Raw genomic sequence first — 24,126 nt, 5'->3', positions numbered from 1 at the left:
CAATGGGAGCCTCAAAATAGTCTCTCCCTTTTGAATGTAGTGCAGACATCCAATCCTTAAACAGTGGGAAGAATGAAGTAATCACTAAGAGAGAAGAAAAAGTGACAGTGCAGGTGGAAACTGAAGCTGGTTCTTTAGTTTCTGGGTGCTTTCCCAGTTCCATGTTCCAGTCTCCCAGCAAATCTAGCTTAACGTATTTACTTCATTTTTTTTTTTTTTTGGTGAGATTTCAGAATCCCCTTTCACAGATGAGCCCATTGTCCACTTACTCAATATAGGACATGCAAGATGTTTCCAATTTCTCATACATTGTTGTTTCCCTAATGTAGTGCACCTGCACTGTTATAGCCAATGATAGGGTGTGAGTTGAATAGCTTTTTGACTTTGGAGCATTTGGATGTCCACTCTATTATGAATATATTATTTTGCAGCCAACTTTGATTTATGTCTCACAGTGTGCTACCTACTCAGCTAGCTCATGCCATAAACTCCAAGGTTTAAGAGTTATATTTCCCTCTTAAAATATTCTATCCCTTGGCAACCTGCCTCCTCTTTTCAGGTGCAAACATTTAATGTAACTAATTAGCCATAAGAGAACATTAGAGAGTTACAGTGATGAGACATGGAGACATTTAGTATTTGGGGGATAAACACAAGGGGTATGAAATCTATGATATTAAATACGTCTTCATGAAAAGTGAGTAGGGCTTGATAATCAGAGATCATAAGCCTAACAAAGATATTCTCTTATTTAATTTTTTAAAAATGTGTTTTCTTACAACCAAATGATTCCTGACTGCAGTTATATCCTTCAGTGTTACCTGATTATTGTTAGGATAATATATGTTCTCCATAAAATAAGTCAAAAACACCATATTACTTACCTCTCTGATACTATATCCCCATATAGATGCTCACTCTCACTACCTGTCCCTTTTCACTAACACAAATCTTACCTACACTAAAATTAACTCACTTTTCTATTCATTGAATTCACTTAGAAAATGTATTTTGTTTGTTTGCTGACTGTGCTTTAATGGGATAACTTCTACTGTTAATTTACAATATAGGTTTTATATTCTCCAGTTGCCGTCTTTCACTACACACTCCTCCCTGACTTAAGTTCATAAATTTTTCTTACTGTCTTTTTATGTACAGCTTATAGCACCCTTTCCATACTTCTACCATAAGACCAATAAAATGTGTAGATCCCTTGATTTTTTTTTTTTTTTTTTTTTTTTGCCTGTTGATGTCACTAGACAGAGATGGTATGGAAAATGAATTCTATTAGTTCTTGCATTATCTGTATAAAGTACATTTGGCAGATATTAGGCATTTGGTAATTATTTGTTGAATGAAAGGATGTCCTTCCTCAGTTACATTAGTCTAGATGAAGTCGTTGCATCCTTTTTTATCACTAAGTTCTATATTGCTACCTTTGAATTAACATTGCCCTGGATTTGAATTTCAGCATAGCAATTCACTGTAGGTTTTGGAGCAAGCCTTTTACACCCATGAATTCTAGCTTTATCAACTATAAATATAAATAGCCAGCTTTTATTCTTTCATATTTAATGCTTTCAAGCTACCAAAGATGGATGGGAGAGTGGGGAGAGGGAACAGTAAATATAAAGTATATAATGTAAAACTGAACAGTAACTGAAACACTGTCCTAACTCCTAAGCTATGTGGAGAGCCTTATTTTATAAGGTGTATAGTTATAATAAAGTGATGTAGAGGATAAAGGATACTGATGAATGGAATGAGACAATATAAGGGAATAAACAACAGAACAATATCAACCTTACTTTTTTTCTCTGTCTTTGTCCCACACTATCCTCATTACTTCTTTATCTTACTGTTATTGCTCACTGTATTCTTTGTTTTACTAACTTCCTCTAGACATGGTTAGTGCTAGGTCTTAGTACAGACTGAGTTTTTTTTTATTTTCCTTTGTTGTATCTGCATATTCATCTTTAATTTCTTTGTCTTTTTCCTGCACTTCCTATTTTCTAGGCTGTTAATAATCCACTTAAGCATTATTATTAGCATATATAATAATAAAATATGGAAAAGAATATTATGGTGAAAACATCTATTTTTATACCGCAATTCCTAGTCAAAGAATTTTCTTCATTCCTATGTATGAACTAGGTAAAGATTAAGTATTGCATTTGATCAAATAAAGAATGACTTTTAATTTATTAACCCCATTGAGCTAGAATTGTTTCAAAATAAAATCTGTGAGACTATTTAACATTTATAATAGTATAAAATTTGGGTACACAAAAGTTGTTATTGCATTTTTTTTCTTATTTCCAAGAAGGAGAAGACCAATGGTCCATGACAAAATAATTTTACCTATTTGGTATTAAAGAGTTAACATAGCTGTTGTTTTTTATATTTGTGGGTGTTTTTAATTGAAGTATAGTTGATTTACAATGTTGTGTCAGTTTCAGGTGTACAGCAAAGTGATACATGTATTCTTCAGATTATTTTCCATTATAGTTATTAAAGGTACTGAATATATTCCTTGAGCTCTACAGTAGGTCCTTGTTGTTTATCTATTTTATATATAGTAGTATGTATCTGTTAAACCCAAACTCCTAATTTTTCCCCTCTCCTTTCCCCTTTGGTAACCATAAGTTTGTTTTCTATGTTTGTGAGTCTATTTCTGCTTTGTAAATAAGTTCATTTGTATCATTTTTTTTAGATTCCATATATGTGATATCATATGGTATTTGTCTGTCTGATTTACTTCACTTAGCATAATAATATCTAGGTCCATCCATGTTGCTGCAAATGGCATTATTTCATTTTTTATGGCTGAGTAATATTCCATTGTACATATATGCCACATCTTCTTTATCCATTCATCTGTCAATGGGCATTTAATGCCCATGTCTTGGCTATTGTAAATAGTGCTGCTATGAACATTGGGGTGCATGTATATTCTTGAATTAGAGTTTTCTCTGGATATGTGCCCAGGAGTGGGATTGCTGGATCATAGTGTAACTTTATTTTCAGTGTTTTAAGGAACCTCCATTCTGTTCTCCATAGTGGTTGTAGCAATTTACATTCCCACCAGCAGTGTAGGAGGGTTCCCTTTTCTCAACACCCACTTCAGCATTTATTATTTGTGGACTTTAAAAGTTAATATAGTTTTTAAATAATCATATAAAAGTATATTCAATTTTTATTGATAAGTGGGAAAATACAAAATAAATTCACAATGGGGGTCTGCAGTACTGATCCTGCCTGAAAATTTCAGTACCGAATATATGGTAGTTATTATTATTTCCATGTCTGTGCCTTCATTCAGCATTCATATTGCTTACTAGTTTCTTCACCTCCAAAGAAACCAAACAATTGATTTGTATGCTCTTGAGGCCTTTCCAGATTACCCTCATATCTTTTTCTATCTTTGTATTTCTTAATATTAGTTAGTTTAGATTATGTTGTATGTCCTTCCTAGTTGGTAAAATCATTAAATATTTTATACAACCTAGCTTATTTCCTTATACTAAACAAAAGTTGGTTGAATGACTTAGTTTATCCATTTCAGTTGACATGATTAAAATTTTGAGTTAGTTTTTCCTCAAGAGCTAAATCTTTATTCCTTGCTGATGATGTCCCCAGCACCCCCCCCATGTATCATTTAATTTTCTCCAGTTTAACACCTATAAACCTTCAATAAACCTCTTAGGTTCTACTTACTGCTCCCACATTGACATGCATTGTAGCTGAGCAGTAGGAGAGATATTTCTATTAAGAGGATTTAAAGATAATGCCATTATTACATTACAGCTTTCAAGCTTCTTTCACATTATCATTTTACTTAATCTCCAAAGAAATAAATATTATTATTGTTTACTTTATTCCACAAAAGAAAAAAAGGCAATCTTACTTATTTAAAAGTACATACTTCAAAACACATATTTATTTTCAGACTGTCCTTTTCTCCTGAAATATGTATAAATCTAGCCAGTATATTAACTCACATGCATTTCTTTGAGTGCTTTGATCACTTAGCTAAATCTTTATGTCGAGACAGTAAGTATGAATAATTGCTTCTCTCTTTTCTTTTAGATAACTATTTTTAATAATCTCTGTTAATATGAAAGTTTAACTAGGTTAAATTTCAATACAAGTAATTAAGAGACATCACTTTGGAAGTAATTAAAAGATAACTCATGCTAATTATAAAACCAAACCACTGAAGTCTAACTTTATAATAGTGCCTAGTTTTATAGCTAGATAAGGTGCTATTATTTTAAGATTTAACTACACTAGATCTTGTCAAAAAGTCCTCAACCATTACAGAATCTTGTGAATAACAAGGTAATAAAATCCTTTAACTTTAGTGCAAATTTGTGCTCTAAAAAAAATGCCAAGACTCAAATTGTAGTCTAGAAACCGTTGAGTTAGTGTAATGCCAAAAGCACATAAAGGTAGATTCTGTAAATTTCCCATGAGAGGTGATTCATTATTTTGACGATGTCAATCAGACAGATGTTACATTGGAGTTATTTCCTCTAGTTTCTCTCAATTATCCTTCACTTGCCAGTATATGTGAGAAATACAGATTTTCTAGAAGGATATTCCTGTCTAATGTTCATCTTATGCTCTCAGTTCCTGGGGCTTTGAACATGCGAGCATCTATTTTTGCAAGGAAATGATGGCATAATTAATTTTTGAATAGCAATGTTCTCTGAGTAACTATTATCCCTGAGTAATTATTCAGTAAATAATCATCTAGCATTATTCTGAACTGCATATATTTGCAAGTGAAACAGCTATACTTTGAAATCTTGTCTGAGGCACATCAACACATTAAGAGTGAATTATTTTATGTGTGTTAAGTCTATATTTGTTTACAATTTCAGCTTTTAGTTCATTGTATTAAGGATATTTATCATGTTCATTATCATCCATGCCTAGGATTTTTTTTCTTTGAAAAATGCCGTTGGAATTTGGCTATAAATAGTATTGAATCTGTAGATCAATTTGGGTAGTGTGGAGGTTTTAACAATATCGTCTTCCAATATATAAACAAGGGATATCTTTCTATTTGTTTGTGTTTTCTTCAATTTCTTTTATCTATATTTTGCAGTTTTGCATGTACAAGTCCTTCACTTCCTTTGTTAATTCCTAAGTAGTTTTTTCCTTTTGATGTTATTATAAATGAGATCATTTTCTTAATTTCCTTTAGGGTTAGTTTATTGTTAGTGTACAGAAACACAACTGATTTCTGTATGTTGATTTTGTACCTTCAAACTTGACAGAATTTGTTTATCAAATCAAACAGTAGTTTTGTGGGTTTTCTACATATAAGATCATGACATCTGCAAACATATAACTTTACTTTTTCCTTCCCAATTTGGATGTCTCTTATTTCTTTTTCTTACCTAATTCCTCTGGCTAGGAACTCCAGTATTATGGTTAGTAGAAGTGGTGAGAGTGGGCATCCTTGCTTTGTTCTTGATCATAGAGGACATGTTTTCAGTTTTTCATCATTAAGTATGATGTTAGCTGTGAACTTTTCATGTATGTCATGTTGACAGTTTTTCTTATGAAGAGTGTTGACTTTTGCCAAATGTTTTCTCTGAGTCTATTGATATGATCATATGATTTTTATCCTTCATTCTCTAAATGTGACATATTGCATTATTTGTTTGCCTATGTTGAACCATCCTTTTCTCCCAGTGATAAATCTCACTTCATCATGATATGTAATCCTTTTAATGTGCTGTTGTATTTGATTTTCTAATTTGGAACCACAAAAAGACTCCAAATAACCAAAGCATTCTTGAGAAAGAAGAACAGAGCTGGAGGTATAACATTTCCTGACTTCAAAATATATTACAAAGCTAGAGTAATTAAAACAGCATGGTACTGAGATAAAAATAGACATATTACTCAATGGAACAGAATAGAGAGTACAGAAGTAAACCCATGAATATGGCCAACTGATCTTTGACAAGACTGCTGAGAATACACAATGGGGAAAGGTTATTCTTTTCAATAATGGTGGGAAAACTAGATATCTACATGTAAAAGAATAAAATTGGATGCTTATTTTACATCAAAAATTAAAATCAACTCAAATGAATTAAAGACTTAAATGTAAGATGTGAAAATATAAAATTCCTAGAAGAAAACATAGGGGAAAATATTCATGACATTGTTACTGGCAACTCTTTCTTGGATGACACCAAAACACAGGAAACAAAAGCAAAAACAGACAAGGGGGACAATATCAAACTAAAAAGCTTCTGCACAGCAAAGGAAACAATCAGCAGAGTAAACAAAAAACCTATTAAATGGGAGAAAATATTTGCAAACCATATCTTTCATATGGGCTTAATCTCTAAAATATATAAATAGCTCCTACAATTCAATAATATAGGCATAACCCTGTCTAAACAATGGGCAAAAGAGTAAACATTTCTTCAAAGAATATATACAAATGACAACAGGTATGTGAAACCACACTAAATATGACTAGTCATCAGAGAAATGCAAATCAAAACCACAATGAGGTGCTACCTCCCACCTGCTAAATGACTATTATCAAGCAAAAAAAAGGATAAGCGTTGGTGAGAATGTGACTATATTGGAATGTTCTTATGCTATTGGCAGGAACATAAAATGGCACAGTTGTCTATGGAAACAGTATGAAGTTTCCTCAAAAATTAAAAAAAAAAAAAAAAGAACTACCATATGATCCAGAAATCCCATTTCTGGGTCTATATTCAAAAGAGTTGAAATCAGAATCTCTAAGAGTTGTCTGCACTCCATGTTCATTGCAGCATTATTCACAATATCTAAGATGGAAATAACCTAAATGTCATCAATGAAAAATGGATAAAGCACATACAGTGGAACATAATTCATCCTTAAAACAAAAAGAAAATCTTGCTATATGTGATAACATGAATGAATCCGGAGGACATTATGTTAAGTGAAATAAGGCTGTCACATAAGGAAAAATACTGAATAATTGCTCTTATATGAGGAATTTAAAATAGTCAAACTCACAGAAACAAGGCAGAATGGTGGTGTTCCAGGAATGGGAAAAGGAGAAAAAGGTGAGTTGCTCTTCAATAGGTATATATGTACAGTTATGCAAGATGAGGAAATTTTAGGTGTCTGCTGTACATTGTGCCTATAGTTAACAATACTCTATTAAAATTTAAAAGTTTGCCAAGATAGCAGATCTCATCTTTACTGTTCTCTCCCAATAGCAGTAATTAAATGAGAGGTCATCTAAGACTAGCCCAGAACTAACATAGAAGCTTACCCATTGAAAAAATATTTTTTTTTTTTTCTAATTCTGGCTCACAAGATCTAGAGCACAAGCTCAGTAGTTGTGGCACACAGGCTTAGTTGCTCCACGGCATGTGGGATCTTTCTGGACCAGGGCTCGAACCTGAGTCGCCTGCATTGGCAGGCAGATTCTTAATGACTGGGCCACCAGGAAAGCCCCCCATTGAAATTTTTGTACTTACTGAATATGGTTTTAGCAGAGAGTTAGTGGTCTCTGACACCACTAACCATAGGTATACATCTTGAATTCCACACTTGCTAAAATACAAATCTTAAGGAAATACCAATTAAGGTATATTTGAGAAAGGAACAGCAGGGTAGAAATCAGGCCAATCCTGAGCTAGCTAAAGTTATAGAACAAAAATCAAACTGTAAATCAAGACATCTGTTTCCTAGAAGTAGCTGAAGCTAATATCTGAAATGAGGCCTCCATATTCTCACTTATACTTGAGGCTCTTGATGCAATCTATCACCAGTAATCTTTCCCATGTTACAATTTTAGTTTTGTAGAAATTTGTGATTTTTTTTAATCAGCACAAAAGTTATGTTTTAAAAAACGATATTGCATTGAGTTTGCTGAACTGCATATTGATCATATGAGCAGATATCTCTGTCAGAGTGCAATAAATATGTTTAGAAACTTCGGGTATTTCTCTTCAAGAAGGCCTCCATTGAAAGAGCAAGGACTTTGAAATGGCTCTGCTGCTTGTCTGTCATTAAATTACATCGGACAATGCACCCTACTGAGGCTTAGGCTTTCATCTCCAAAGTAGAAAAGAGAAGGGATAAATTTTAGAGGTATTGGGAAGACAAGCAGTAATCTATACGAAATGAATATTATAATGCCTGACATAATATAAACTGTGATGATATAAATAATTACCAAAATTAATAATCTGTGGTAAATGTATAGAGATGGCTTGAAGATTGAACCCTTATAAAAACTAAATTATTTGGTTTGGATAAAGAAATTCTATCTGAATAACCTTAATAATTAACAGTTATAAGAATATCTATGCCAGACAATTTTACCTATGTTATCATATTCAAAAATCACCATATGTTATGAGTAGCTATTTGGAATAAAATCAATGAAAACAGCAAATAACCATATACAGCTCATCTCCTTGGAGCATGTACTTCATGCTAGTATCTGTGTTTATGCACTATCTAGTCCTTTCAGGGAACTGCTTTTTATATTATGTACAGAATTTATAGTTGTTATCTGCAAGAAGGTCTGCCTGATAAGACCTTACTCAGACCTCACCAGGGGCAGAATTTCCACTGATCTATTCTTAAAATGTAAATTTGATCATCCTTAAAAGCCAACAACGGCTTCACATTGTTCTTAGGATAAAACTCAAAGTATTAGATTTGCCTGGTTCTTAATTCAGCAGAGGCTGAATTCTTATACAGCAGAGGCTTCCACTTCCCTCTCTGCATTTCTCAACATGATTCATTTATGCTGCCTTCTCTCTTCCTTTAATCTCCTTTTGTCTCTCTGTCTAGGGCTTTCATTTATGTAGTTCAATTTATACACATTCCTTTCCTTTTCTTTTCCACCTAACTGCTATGTTGAAGTGTGCTTTCCTCAAAAAAGCCAATACTGTCCTCCCATTCAAGATGAGGGTCCATTCATAAATTATCTTGAAGAATTTTATAATTTTTCTTTAAACTTTTAGAGTTATTTATGTAATCCCTTGTATTTACATGTTTAGGTATGAGTTCAGTCATTGCAAAAAACATAATTATCATATTCAGTAGTTATCACATAGTAAGGTACAATAAATATTTGTAGAATGCATGAATGATTGAATCCTAAATGAGGCCACACTATTTTACCTTGTGTGTTTGTTTGCTTATTCATTTGATTTGGTTTTATTTTCTATTTCAACATTATTTTTACTCCATTAACACACTTTAAAGAATTTTGAATAAAATGACTTATCAAAGTTATCCTTCTAACTACCTTTCCTCAGAAAGAGACTGAACTAAGGGTTTGAGGATGTATTCTATATTCTCATATTTTATTTTACTATCCAACTTGTGTAGAAACTTACAGCAAAATTAATAATTATTAGTGGTATAATTTAAGTAAAATAAGGTTAGCTTAATTAACTTCAACTATAAATTTTAAAGAATGAAACATTTTTAGTTTAATATCACATTTTTTCAGTTACCAAATTTTCCAGAAAGCTACAGCAAATTCATTTTAAATTAATTAACTCCACTTAGACTAGAGACTAGAGAAGATATATCCAAAAAAAATTAAAATGTGTTTATAAACTTGTGAAATGCCCTGATGAAATCTCCCAGATTTCATTATTGAGTGATCTTTATATGTATTTCCTACAGAGCAGCAAACATAGATCTCAGCAACACCTTCTCTGTGTATCACCACATAATATATATAAAATACATAAATTGACTTCTCCATTCTACTGTTGATAAGGTCATCCTCCTAGACCTTTACGTTATGTGGAGTTGGAATTTTGCCTTAGGTTCCTCTGTTCCCATAGTACCTGGTACTTCAATCTCTTTTTAAAATTATACACTCCATTCTAACAAGTTAATGTCCTGACTCCTTCCCTCATATAGTGTGATCTACTTTAGGATAAGAAACACAGGACTTTTATTTAATTATCTTAAAAACTTACACTTTCATTGTTACAATAACTAAAATCAGGTTTTATAGGCAAAATGACATAAGTAGATAACAGAGTGATAAAATGATTAATAGAGGTTAGAATACCTTCCTGATATCTATGAAAGCATGAGATTGGAGGCTCTGTTGAATGTGGATAAAAAGAAAACACAAAAATCTGTGACCAGTTTGGCAGGCACTCAGGAAAATGCTGAGACTAACACAGTTGCTTTAATGATGTGAGATGATATGAAATCTAACAATGGATGGACTTTCTGTGTCTCAACAGTTCACTCTGTGCTTATTCACATCTTTAATGACACTCTGAGGAATTACTCACCAATCCAGAAGGTTAGTCATAAATAAGTCCCTGCTTTTGAAGTAGGTGATCACTATAGACAAAGGAATAAAAGGCAATACATCTTGTGTTTTAAGTCAGATGATACTGTCCATGATTATCTAATAGAACATGGAAGTCAACAGAACAAGTTTCCTCACTTGTCTTCTAGATGGAAAACTTTGGAGTAGAAAAGTCTAAGACAAATGTAAAGGCAGAAATTAAAAGTGATTGAGGGGAATTTGGGAAAGATGATATCAACAGCAGATTTTGACTTTTCACATTAAAAAAAGAGAAAGAGCAAAACCCCCAAAATCTTGGGCAACATTTACAACAAAACTAGTTGAAAAATTATCCTACTTCCCCCTAAATACAAGCAAGTGGTGACAAATTGTCAACACACACAAGATGTGCATGGTGTCAACATCTGTGGAGTGAAAAGAAGAAGGAAGTAGAAAGATGGAATCTGGTGGCATTGAGAAAAGGAAAATATTAAGAGAGCCAATAGATATTCACTAAAAAGCAGGTGAAAATGGAAGGGTTTTACCCTCTCCAATGCCCGGTGAGTGTGAGGAGCATACAGTAAGGACTGAAGGAGCTGTGATCCCTTAGAACTCTTAAAGCTCCTTTCTATATGGAAGAAAAGAGGAGGGCCAGAACAAAATGGGATTAGGTAACAGCACCAGAAAGTTCCAGAACACAAGCAAAAATATTTTTGAAAACCACACAAAACTTATGTAAGGTGCAAAGTCTGTGACATTAGAAACATATCCTGATCCTTGCTTTATTCAAAAAATGAGAAAAACTAATTTCAAATGGAAATGAGGAACATAAAATTATCAAAGTGAAATCTCATTAAAAAGTACTATAAGGAGAGAGAGAGAGTAAAAGAAGAATTACCTCCCTGAAAACATTAATTTTGCCAGAAAGATATGTATACAAAAATGATTTAAAGGTAATGTACTCTCTCAAAATGAGTTAAAATAAAATAAGAAAATAGTAAAAGACATTAAAGAACATAAATCAGAGCTAGATAAACTCAGAATGAGGTGAAAGAAAGTAGATAGAAAATTATTTTAAAAATTAAGATTAACTAGATGTAACACATGAGCAAATGAGCATAACAGATAAGAGAAAAAGGAGAAAAAAAGAGGAAAATTTTAAAAAATGCAAAATAAAGAGGCTTCCATCAAGTGGATAACATTAACTGGATATTCCCTCTTACCTGAAACAAAGAAACAAACAAACAAGAGCAGAAGGACGTTCCTGAGAGGTGAGAAATAAATAAGATAAGCTCTACAAGTGGTCCAGTCTAGTGCCTTAATAGATTCTAGGATTCTGTAGAGTGAGGGGAGCCCAGACAGGCAATAGCAGAGTCCCACAGTTGAAGAGATGAAATTAAGAATGACACTGTTGTGAAACAGATCTCTTATAATGTATTCATCTTGTATAAATGTAACTTTATACCCATGAACAATAACACACCATATCCTCCTCCCTCTATCCACCAGGAACCACCATTATAAAATCTGCTTCTATAAGTTTGACCATTTTATGTACCCCATATAAGAATCATGGTGTATGTATATGTCCAAACTCATTGAAATGTATACATTAAGTATGTGTAATTTTTGGTTTATTAATAATACTTTAATAAAGGTGTAACAAAAGAGACATTTTGCCAATTAGATAGATTTAAGAAAAGAATCTGGGAGAACCAAGGAAGCTGGATCTCACAAGATAATGTATCAAAGGTAAACAAAGAGAGCCCCTGAAGATCTGCAGAGGGTACTCAACAGAGTTCTAGAAATGATCTAAGGCTGGATAGATAACTATCTGAAAGAATTAGAGAAAAACCATAGGAAAACTGAAATGGGGTTAAGGATAATACCTATTTCCACTAACTTTATTTGCAAACCTCAAAATTCACATAGCACTGAGTATTCAGAATGACCCTGCCTCAGTAGTGAGGAATAATTAGCCACGACTAAATGCTTAAGGTTAGGTCCTGCCTAACATACCCAAAATATTTATGCACCTAATGACAGTTTCAAAATAAACCTGATAACAGAGAAGTCAGAACCAAGAAAACTGAAAGAAAATATAGACATATCAACAATCATACTCAGGAATTTCAACACCCTTCTCTCAGTACTTAATAGAACAATACATACTGTATTAAATCAGCAAGGTTGTCTTAGACCCGAACAGCACCATCAACCAACATAACCTAACTGGCATTACAGAATACTCCACCCGACACTCCACACTAAAAGAATACATATTCTTTTGAAGGACTTGAATGTTAATCAAGATAGATCATGTTGGGCTTCCCTGGTGGCACAGTGGTTGAGAGTCCGCCTGCCGATGTAGGGGACATGGGTTCGTGCCCCGGTCCGGGAAGATCCCACATGCCGTGGAATGGCTAGGCCCGTGAGCCATGGCCGCTGAGCCTGTCTGTCCGGAGCCTGTGCTCCGCAACGGTAGAGGCAACAACAGTGAGAGGCCTGCGTACTGCAAAAAAAAAAAAAAAAGATAGATCATGTTCTGAGTTACAAAGCCTGTCTCAATGAATTTAATAGGTTTTATGTAATACAAGATATGATCTCTGAGACTAATGGAATTAACTTAGATATCAATTACATAAACATATTTCAAAATGCCCCCAACATGTGGATAGTGAATACACACACTTTTCATCAACCAATGGGTGAAAAAGAAATTGAAAGAGAAGGAGGCTTTTTGAACTGAATGAAAATGAAAACACACCATATTGAAATTTGTGTGATGCCATTAAAACATCACTTAGGAGTGACATAGTACTAGACACCTGTATTAGAGATAAAGCTCTTAAATCACTGTCAGGAAATCAGTAAAGATATAGAAGATTTGAGCAACTGTATCCACTAAGTTGATCTTATAGACATTTGTAGATACACCACGCTAAAGGCATGTAGAATATACATTCTTTCAAGTGCATAAGGACCATTTACCAATGTAGACTAAATTGTGACCCATAAAACAGATCTTGATAAATTTAAAGTAATTTAATTCAGATAAATTATGTTTTCTGCTCACAGTGGAATTACATTAAAAATCATTAACAGAAATATGTCTGGAAAATCTCCAAATATTTTGAAACAAATAGCATATTTTTAATAATAAATAGGTCAGAGAAGAATTCAAAAGAAAAATTAAATTAACCATACTTTGAACTGAATGAAAATGAATACACAATATATAAACTGTGGAATGTTCTGAATAGCTCTGAATGCCTATCATTGAAATGAAGGAAGTTCTCAAATTAATGATGTCAGCTTCCACTTTCAGAAACTAGAAAAAGAAAGGTAAATTAACCCCAAAGAGAACAGAAAAAAAAGTAACAAGATAAAAGCAAATATTTGTAAAATAGAAAAAAGAAAAATGATAAGGAAAATCAAAGAAACAAATGTTAGTTCCTTTAGAAGATGATTAATATAGTTCAACCTCTATTCATAATTTGACAATTTCAGGAATGAGAAAAAAATGAGAGAAATACCTATTGAATTACTAAAGAGTCTATAGGTACTAAATGAATAATAAGGGGATATTATAAACCATATTGTTCTATTAAATGTGAAAATTTAGTTTAAAAATAAAAATTATTTGAAAGATATAAAAAATTAACTAAAGAACAAATAATAGATAGCCCTATGTCTATGAAATGAATTAAATTTGCAGTTAAAAACCATATTTCATAGAGAACTCCTGATCCAAGTGGATTCACAGTGAATTCTATCAAGCATTTAAGGAAGAAATAATAATAATTTTACAAAAATCTTTCAGAAACTTAAAGAGGTTATACTTCCCAATTTATTCTATGAGAATAGCCTTACCTTTATACCAAAGCCAGACAAAACAGTAGAAGAAAATAAACATCCCTTATGAACTTATATTGTTCATTAACATGTGTGCAAAAATTCTAAATAATAGTTTAGGTATTCAAATCTAGCAACATATAAAAGTAATAAATATATCATGATCAAGTGGAGTTTATACATAAATATAAGGTTGTTTAACATTTAAAACTGAATCAGTATGTTTTGTCACATTAAAAAAATTTTAAAGAAAAAGGTATGATCATCTTCATAGATGCAGAAAAACATCTGACAGAATTTAGCATCCATTCCTGATAAATAAGTGAAATAAGAATAGAAGAAATCTTCCTTAATCCAATAGAGGGTATCTTAAAAAAATCTACAGCTTATCTAATATTTAATGATGAAAGATTTAATTCTTTCCCCCTAAGATCAGAAATAAGATAAGAATGTCTGCTCTTAGCACCCCTATCAGCATTGTACTAGACATTATAGTCATTGCAATTAGGTAAGAAAAAGGAAGAAATTAAAACCAAATCGGAGGGCTTCCCTGGTGGCACAGTGGTTGAGAGTCTGCCTGCCGATGCAGGGGACACGGGTTCGTGTCCCGGTCCGTGAAGATCCCACATGCCGCGGAGCGGCTGGGCCCGTGAGCCATGGCCGCTGAGCCTGAGCGTCTGGAGCCTGTGCTCTGCAACGGGAGAGGCCACAACAGTGAGAGGCCCGTGTACTGCAAAAAAAACAAAAAAAAAAACAAAAAAAAAACAAATTGGAAAGTGTCAATAAAAAACAATGCAGGATGCTGCAAATAAGAAAAGAGTTTATTTGGGACCTTAAGAATTGCAATTCAGGAGATACAAATTTGGATAAAACTAAAAGAGTGTTCTGGGAAAAAGAAAGACTTGAGGGGCTTATAAGGAGAAAAAGCCAAGAGGTTGTTAAGAGTTGCCTGGTAAGATTTTGATTGACTCTGATGGGAGTCAGGAAATATTTGTCCTTTAGAAATCACAAGTTCCTTCAGGGTAGGGGTCCAATAAGAATCTTGAGTTTCTGGCTGATGTTCTGGATGACTTCATCAGGACAATAAGTGTTCAAAAGATCAGATTCCATCCAGGCTGAGATGTGTATAAGTCACACTTCCTTAATGGCCACGTGGCTCCATTTTAGAGAGCTCTCTTAGCAATATCAACTCCATTTTGATTTTCCTTTCACATTTTTCCTTTTGCTCAAGATCTTTATTTAGAAAGCATTGATGATCAATCACTGGTTATTTGGGATTAGCGTCTACTTCCTCAGTGCTGGGAAGGTTCATGTCCCACAAAGGAGGGAAAAGTGTGGTTGTGTATGCTTTTAGAGAGTGCATGGCCACATTTGAGCAACAAAGAGACATCTGGGAAGTGCATCTTACAAGGTGTTCAAAATAGGAGAACTTCATGGATTTTCATTAGGAGGAATCTTGTAGGAGTAGTTAACCATCTCCAGATGTCAAGCTATCATTGTTCCTCTGGAGGGTATCATAGTAGAGCAGCAAGAGATACAAAGCATAAACAGTTTAAAAACAACAGAGAACAAATTAGAACAATGATTTGTATAACTAGTTGCAATCCAGATCTCAGTAAGCCACAAGTCCAGAGGGGAACCAGCAAAAAAGGATTTTTAGATGTCACAGTCAAAACATCTTTTTTTCCTTTTTTTTGTAATTCACAAATTGATTTATTTTTCTGGATTTTCTTAGACCATGAAAATGTAAAAAAAATGTGGAATGAACATTTTCCATGAGGTTGAACAGATAACAACATTTGGAAATAAAAGTATTAAACAGGGAATAGATTCTTCAGATACTAAATTCTTTGTATGCTGTAATAATTTAAATTATAAAAATGGCATCATGCAATGGAATATTACTCAGCCATAAAAAGGAATGAAATTGGGTCATTGGTAGAGACATGGATGGACCTAGAGACTGTCATACAGAGTGAAGTAAGTCAGAAAGAGAAAAACAAATATTGTATATTAATGAATATATGTGGAATCTGAAAAACTTGGTAAAAACGATCTTATTTACTAAGCAGAAATAGAGACATATTCAAAACATCTTTTGCAGTTCTTAATATGTCTAATGATGTCATCTAGTGTTTAGGTAGAGGGCAGTTTTAGTTCTCAATGATTCCGAAGATGGAAATGTCAGTCTGGAGAGTCATAGCTAGATATTAGAGGAAACTTGAAGAATTTATTATCTAGTCCAGTTTACAGCAAAAAAAACCTTCAAAGATGATTAACAGCACTATGCCCTAATATCCACAAAGGTATATTATTAAAACATCATTTTTCTCTCCAAGATCACCCTTGTTTCTAACAAAGATAGTCAAATTAAGACTAATTTGTTTGCAAAACCGGTCAGGTTTCAATAAACTTGGCCTGATTATTTACATATGTCTAACAAGGATATCAACTGATCACATAGGCTCTCTTAAATCTATTTTGTTAGAACTTTTCACAAGGAGTCTCAGATTGAACTTTTAAAGACCTCTTGGGGACAGGAAAGCCAAACCAAGGACCTGCCTAAAGACTTTTACCTGCAATACGTACACACTTGGGAATTCCTCTGTTTTCAAGGTCCCCCAAATATCTTGAGATTCCTGTACCTCCCAGGAAGTGACCTTCCTTACACACCTGGTAAGGCTGCTGGGAACCCTGTAAATGAGGTACTTGGCTGTTTTTCCAAGGGTCTTTATTGGCTCTATAAAGTCAATCTTAGTTCCTTAAAGCTGTCTGGTCATATCTGAGTCTATGCATGTCTCTCTCAAATATGACATTCCTGCTAAAGCCTTAGTAATATAACCAAAATTTTAACTGTGTCTTGTTATGAGCAGAATGGATTCTTATTGAATTTATTCAAATAACTATATTGCCATGAAAATAAGAATACTCACTAATAGTTTCTGAATTCTGGAGGGATCAGGTAGGGAGAAAAAAATAAAGTTTCATCTTTGTTTACAAAGGTATACTTTTCAAATTTCTGCAAGCCAATGAGAGCTTGAAATAAAAGGTTACCTTAAATCTGGAAAAGCAAAACATAAAAGAACCAGTAGTGTTTAAAATAAAAAGTCAGTCATAAAAATTATAATCATCCTCATCAGTTCATTCAGTCCCACGGAATTAATTCTTGATCTTGACCTTTCATTAGCTTTTTTATGAAACCATCAGTTTCTTCATTAGAGTTCTGTAAACTCTTACCCAGTTCAATGATGTGATCTGAAAGTTTATCAGAAACCTGTGCTCCAGAGTAAGTGTCAGAGTCCTTTCCATGAGTCTCTCTATGGATAAAACATATTTGTAAAAGCAACATATTAAAACACAACTGTTTTTAAATGACAAAAGACTTTAAGATGGCACGGTTAAAGAGCTGATTATGATGCAATTGACAAGAAAATTAAGTTATTTCTGTGACATACAACAATTTAAGATAACTAGAATTATGACTGATAACATTATACCAGGAAATACCATATTTCCAAGAATTTCACATAGTTTCTGAAACACTTATACCTATAAAGACTCCACATAAAGAAGGCTTAGTATTACATTTTATTTCTCAATACTTCCCATTTAATTTAACATATTAAGTAAGCCTGATTACTTTAACATCTCCCTTTTAATAAGGAGAGAGAACAAATCTTTGCGATATATCAGGGGCCTTCTGAAGCATCTCATCTCAAAGTTAGTTGTAAGTCGAAAGAACAAACTTAGAATTTGATTTTGGGAATTTTGTCAAAAATATCAAAAGTTTTTGAAACACTTGGTCAAATAGGATCATAAGTCACTGTGAAACAATGCCTAGATGTCTACTTAACAAAATGACAGCAAAGACCTCATAGGCAAATATAGAAGGTTGCATAGTTGTAAAAAGGCTTAGCTACAAGATGTAGAATCTTTGTTTGTAGACAGATTACATTAAAGTAGAGAAAATCTTTGTGTACAATTTCTTATTAAGAGCAGGTCAATTATCCAAGAAAACTTTGTCCTTTTAAAAGAGAGAAAACCCAAAGTTTAATTTTGCACCAGCTTACTTTTGATATTAAATCTCATTCACTTAATTAAATTCATTTCAATTTCAGCCAGTCACACTTACAATTCTTTTCTAAAATGACCTTTATTTCACAAATCTTTTGCAACTCCTTATGTCCATTTTAGTTTCTCACAACAAAATGCATTTTTATTCCTTATACCATTTTTTGGAAAACTTCCTTGCATATGAATACATTTTTCTTATTAATTTTGTAATCTTAATTATATGTATACATTAATTAGAACTTTTAATCCTTAGAAACCTTAATTTCTAATGAAAACTAAGAAGTACACAATTATAAACTGTCTTTTACATTAGGATTCTATAGATTGGCAAACTTTAAATACTTCATAATTTCTGGAATTGTGTTTTCTCATAAAAAATATCTCAGTGTGGCACTAAATATATTTACTCATATTCCCAAATATCTTTAGTTTCTCTGTAAATGGCAGTTTATGTTCAGTAATCAGTGTTTAAATATTTTATTTGGGAATTATCTAGATATTCAAAAAATGTCTATCATTTAATTTAGCAAAACTCTAAAGTTTCAAGTTGCAAAAAGTTTGGAGAAACTATTTTTAAGTAGACATATCATAAAACATCATCATTCTTAAAGAGTTTACCTAAAACTCATATCCCATTTACATTTAATTTACTTATAAAAATATTATCATACCAATTTATTTTTCTTGCTCGCAAATTTTTTAACAGAGATAATATAAACTTATTATACTTATAGTAAACCTAGGTACAATAAAAGTATTATATTTAATGTTGCCAACTCTAAAGACATGTTTGTACTAACTAAACCAACAAAGTAATTTTAATACTGAATATTAATTTAATACCAAATATTTCCCAGATCATATAAACCTGAAACTCATTCGGGTGAGTTTCCATTATATTTCTGAGAATTTATATAACTGACTAATTTTCTTTAAGCCAGTTGAACACAGTTCTTTTACAAATTCATTTTGGCAATAACATCCAAAGGTAGAAACATACCATATCTATAACATACATACTTATATGTACTGTGGTACACAATGGAATACTGCTCAGTCACACAAATGAATGACATAAGTGCATGGAAACATGGAAACGTGGTGAATCTCAAAATAATTATGCTGAGTTATAGAGGCCAAAGGGAAAGAGTACATTCTACATGATTCCATGGAGGTAAATTCTAGGCAATAAAAACTAATGTATAATGACAGAAAGCAGATCAGTGCTGGGAAGAAGGGTAGTGCTAATGGATATGTTTATTGTGGTTTCATAAGTATACACATATGTCAAAACATTTCATCTCAAAATTTGAAGAAACACCATGTGTTATATCCTTCATTAAGACACATTTTTATATGAGGGCTGAAGGTAATAGCATGTTTTGTCACAAATTCCTTTGGGATGTAAAATATCAAGTTATTAGTAAACCAAAATATTTTTCTAATTTGGGATGAGTTCTCAAAAAATTCTATATTGAAGATGCAAAGGTTTAACAAATGTTTAACCTCACACAGAGAACTAACAAACCACACAATAAACTCACCACAAAATAGTGGCAGAACACCAAATGAAAGACAACTTCTGAATCTGAAGAGTTATATATTATGCATTGTACTCTATTAGTAGAAAAACCCATATTAAAGTGGAATATCTTTCAAGTTCAGTCCGAAATTATATTTTAAGATGTTGGGAAGTTTGTGTTCTATAAATAATGATATTAATGATATATAATAGCTCAAAAGGCCAGCACATTAATCTAAAATATTCACTGAAACATTGAAAATTGATCAAAATCATAAAGCATTTTGTGTAGTTAAAGTGATCTTATAGTAGACTGTGTCTTACATACAAATGCTTAAGGAAATGTAATTGTGGGAATTGGTACATGAAAGCATTACTAAAAATCTGAGGAAAGCCCTAAGGTGTTAAGAGAATGATCATGCACATTTAGCAGTTATCTAATTTCACTTGAAATATACGACTTTCCTTTTCCTTGATAAATGCATATTGAGTTAAAGACATCTAGGTGTCATAAAAACAAAACATTATAATGCTGACTTCATCTTTTTATTTTATACTTCACGAGGCAGTGTAAGAACTGGCACATATTCTAATTGATACTCAAGTAAAAGTAGGTATTACTATGCTGCAAACACCTAAACGTGCACATACATACAATCCAATTAGGTATTAGTAACCAGAAAGTCCTTGGTTCCTGAGCATTAACATTATTTTTAGAAAATTATTTTCAGATGTAGCCCAAAATCCCAAGCTCTCTCTGCTCACCACATGACAGGCAATAAATAGGGAGACGAATTGTTGGATCAAGGCGTAACAACTTTTAATCGGAAACCTAGCAGACCAAGAAGATGGCAGACTAGGGTCTCAAAAAACCATCTTCTCTCAGTCCAAATTTAAGTTCCTTTTATACAGAAGAAGGAGAGGGCGGGTCCCCACTGTGATGCCAACCAATGGCTGAGCGGGACTGCTATTGGTCAAGCCTGTCCCACCCCTATTACAAAAATACTCTGGTAAACTCCAAAACTATTAACATTCCAAGTAAGTGAAAGTTTACTTCCTCTACCTAGTTTATGAGGTAGAACAAATTATTGAGAATAGAAGTCTCTTATAAATGTTTACGTACCTGTAAAGGGTACTTGGTGAAACTTTCAACCTCAGTGAAGCCATACCTCCAGGCACATTCTGAAACCACCTTGTTAGGAGTCCAGGAAACAGCATTAGTTTTGCATTGGAAAAAAAAAAAAAAATACAAATTCCAATTTTTATTTAGGATAATCCTAGCACCCACTTGTTCATTTCTCTCCCAAAAATTCCATGGGATTAAACAAATTGTCTGTCCTAGTTACATATTCAAAAATCTTAAAAAATTTATTTTAAGAAGTACATTTGGGCTTCCCTGGTGGCGCAGTGGTTGGGAGTCCGCCTGCCGGTGCAGGGGACGCGGGTTCGTGCCCCGGTCTGGGAAGATCCCAGATGCCGTGGAGCGGCTGGGCCCGTGAGCCATGGCCACTAAGCCTGCGTGTCCAGAGCCTGTGCTCCACGGCGGGAGAGGCCACAACAGTGAGAGGCCCACGTACCTTAAAAAAAAAAAAAAAAAAAGAAGTACATTTACAGTAAAAAACACAGTAAATTAAAGGAAATAAAACCACTATTTTAAAATACCTGAAAGTATTTTGTTTGGTTTGATTTTACTGTTTGTTTCTTCTTTATCATTCCAGAGAGTACTTTCAATCTACTGTGAATATGGCACTCTGGCAGCATAGTGATTTTATGTTCTACTAAAAATGATTACTTTTCAAACAAAAAAAAAAAAAGAAAAAAAATTCCATTTCGGAGTTTTACCCCCATAACTACCTAGACCCTACGTCATATTTAATTTATTCCATCTTGCCTCTGGATGAATAGAACTGGTCATAATTTAGAGAAAGGATTGGTGTTGGTTTCAACAGATGGCTTTGTGTCCTCCCTGATTCAAGGGCAACCATGGCAACAAGCAAAGAGGAGGTGTCGCTTAGCAACTAGAAACATTAATGAAGAGATCTCCAAAGTGTATTAGAAAAAAGATGCTTTGGAGGAACTTCAGGGCTTGGCATAAATGTACACCAAAATCCATTTATGAAACATGCTGAGTATGTAATCAGAAATCTAGAAAGCATAAAGCTTTATAAAGGAAAAATATCAAATAAGTGCCTTATTTGACATTTTCTCTAAAAATAATAGTTTTGCATCAATAACAGCATTTATGTAAAAATACAGAAAAATGTTAAAATCACAAATCTTTTTTTTTTGAGATGTAATAATTTAAAAAGTTAGGTTAATTACAAAATCTATTATTATCTTATGCTGTAATACAACCTGAGGTTTTAGGTAGGATCAGGAATTTATTTGAGCTGCTATGCTGTGCCATGTTTGCTAATATACATGATGCAGTCACCCAAAACTTTTCAGGGGGTTTTCTCTCAAGCTAGAATACGCACTGTGGTTACAAACTGTCAATGTCTATGTTGCTTAAAATTATATTTTCCCCCAGAAAATATCTTTCTTATTAGCATTTTCCCCTGTATTATGTCTTAAACTTAATCTTGAAAAAATGACTGATGAAATATATATATTTTTGGAGTTCATTAGTGAAAATAGAGCCAAACTGGGTCTCTAAGACAGGTGTGTAACTATTTTATTATCGTAAGTGCTTTTGCACTTAAATATAAATTCTAATTGATAGGTCATGTCAGGTTTGATACAAGAATGTGTATGTGTGTATATATATATATATACCTATACATATTTGTTATTTAATATATATGTTTTTACAAGTGTCTATCAATGTATAAGCACTGGTTTTATAATGACTATCACATCATCAACTTAATATCTTGAAATTTATTCTTCAGTGATTCATAGATACTTATAAGGCACCAACATTTTGCTAGGCAAGTGTTAAACATATTGTAAAGGAATAACATCCTTCTGAGTTTCTCCTCTACTCTATACAACACTCAACATTTCTGTGCTCTGGTAACCAAGGTGTGGAAGTTTTTCTCATACCAAGCAATTCTGCAACACCAGCTGGTTGTCCTACAATTTAACTCAATTCTGATACTATCTACCTGAGATAGCATCAGATCCCACAGTTTAAGGTCCCAGTCTCACAAGGCTCCCCTGTCCCACTTCAAATACCAGTAACAAGTCTAGGTTGTTACCTGTGCTTCTGACCAACATGCTGTAAATCAGAGGTTCCCACAATACCCTCCTTTGCTAGAGCAGCTTAACAAACTCAGGAAAACATTTTACTTACTAGGTTACAAGTCTGTTATAAAAAGATGTAACTCAGCAACAGTCACATGGAAGAGATGCATATAGGGCCAGTATGTGGGGAGGATGCTGAGCTTCCATGCCCTCTCTGGACTTACCATTCTCCCAGCATCTCCAAATGGAAGCTTCATTAGGTAGGAGTGATTGATTAAATCATTGGCCTTTGGTGATTGAATCGATCTCGAGCCCCTCTCCCGTCCCTGTAGGTTGGAGATGGGGGACTGAAAGTTCCAACCCTCTAATCACATAGCTGGTGTCACTGGCAACCAGCCTTCATCCTTAGGGGTGTTCCAGAAATCACTGCATTAACATAAAGTCAGGAGTGGTAGAAAGGGGCTTGTTAGGGTTAACAAAATACGCCTTTATTACTTTTCTTAGGAAATTCTATGGGTTTTAGGAGCTCTGTGTCAGGAGGGCGGGATGAAGAGAAGATACCTATTTCTTCTTATAAGTCACAATATCACACATATATTGATAATCCTCTCAAAATGTCTGCAAATTGTTAATGTCTCCAATTTAAGATGAGGTGATGGTGACTGAGAAAGTTTAACCAACATGGACATCAGTATAGCCTACTACTTATAAACACCTGAATTACATGAGTTCAAAACTCACCTCTGTGCAGTGTTGTGCAAGCTATTAAATCTCTCTGCTCCTCACTTTTTTCATTAAAAAGAAAAAAAACCTGAGTACTTACTACTGTTAAATTAATTGAACAATGAGGCCATTAGACTGGGGGTGCTCTAATGCCTTGGCAGCTGTCATAAGCAAACCCAAATCTAAACCTGGAAATGCCTCAAGGTTATGAAATTGAAATCTAAGGACAACCAGTCACAAACAGACAACTAGGTTTTAAGCTATAGCCAAGCAGTAATTTCCTTGCATTACTTCCACCATTTCTCTGTAAAAGTCTCTCCCTAGCTTCTAATCACAAAGCCATTTAAAAGCATTTCTGGTTTGACCCTGCCCAATTCTAATTGATAAATGTCCAAACAAACTCTTAAATGTTTTAGTTTGACTCAGTTTGTCTTTTAACTCTTCATAAATACTC

This window comes from Delphinapterus leucas, chromosome 3 (genome assembly GCF_059928025.1).
Source record: "Delphinapterus leucas isolate spDelLeu-1000000601 "Yukka" chromosome 3, BTC_Dleu_Yukka2, whole genome shotgun sequence".
NCBI classification, from domain to species: domain Eukaryota; kingdom Metazoa; phylum Chordata; class Mammalia; order Artiodactyla; family Monodontidae; genus Delphinapterus; species Delphinapterus leucas.
Note: the sequence above shows the minus strand (reverse complement) of the source record.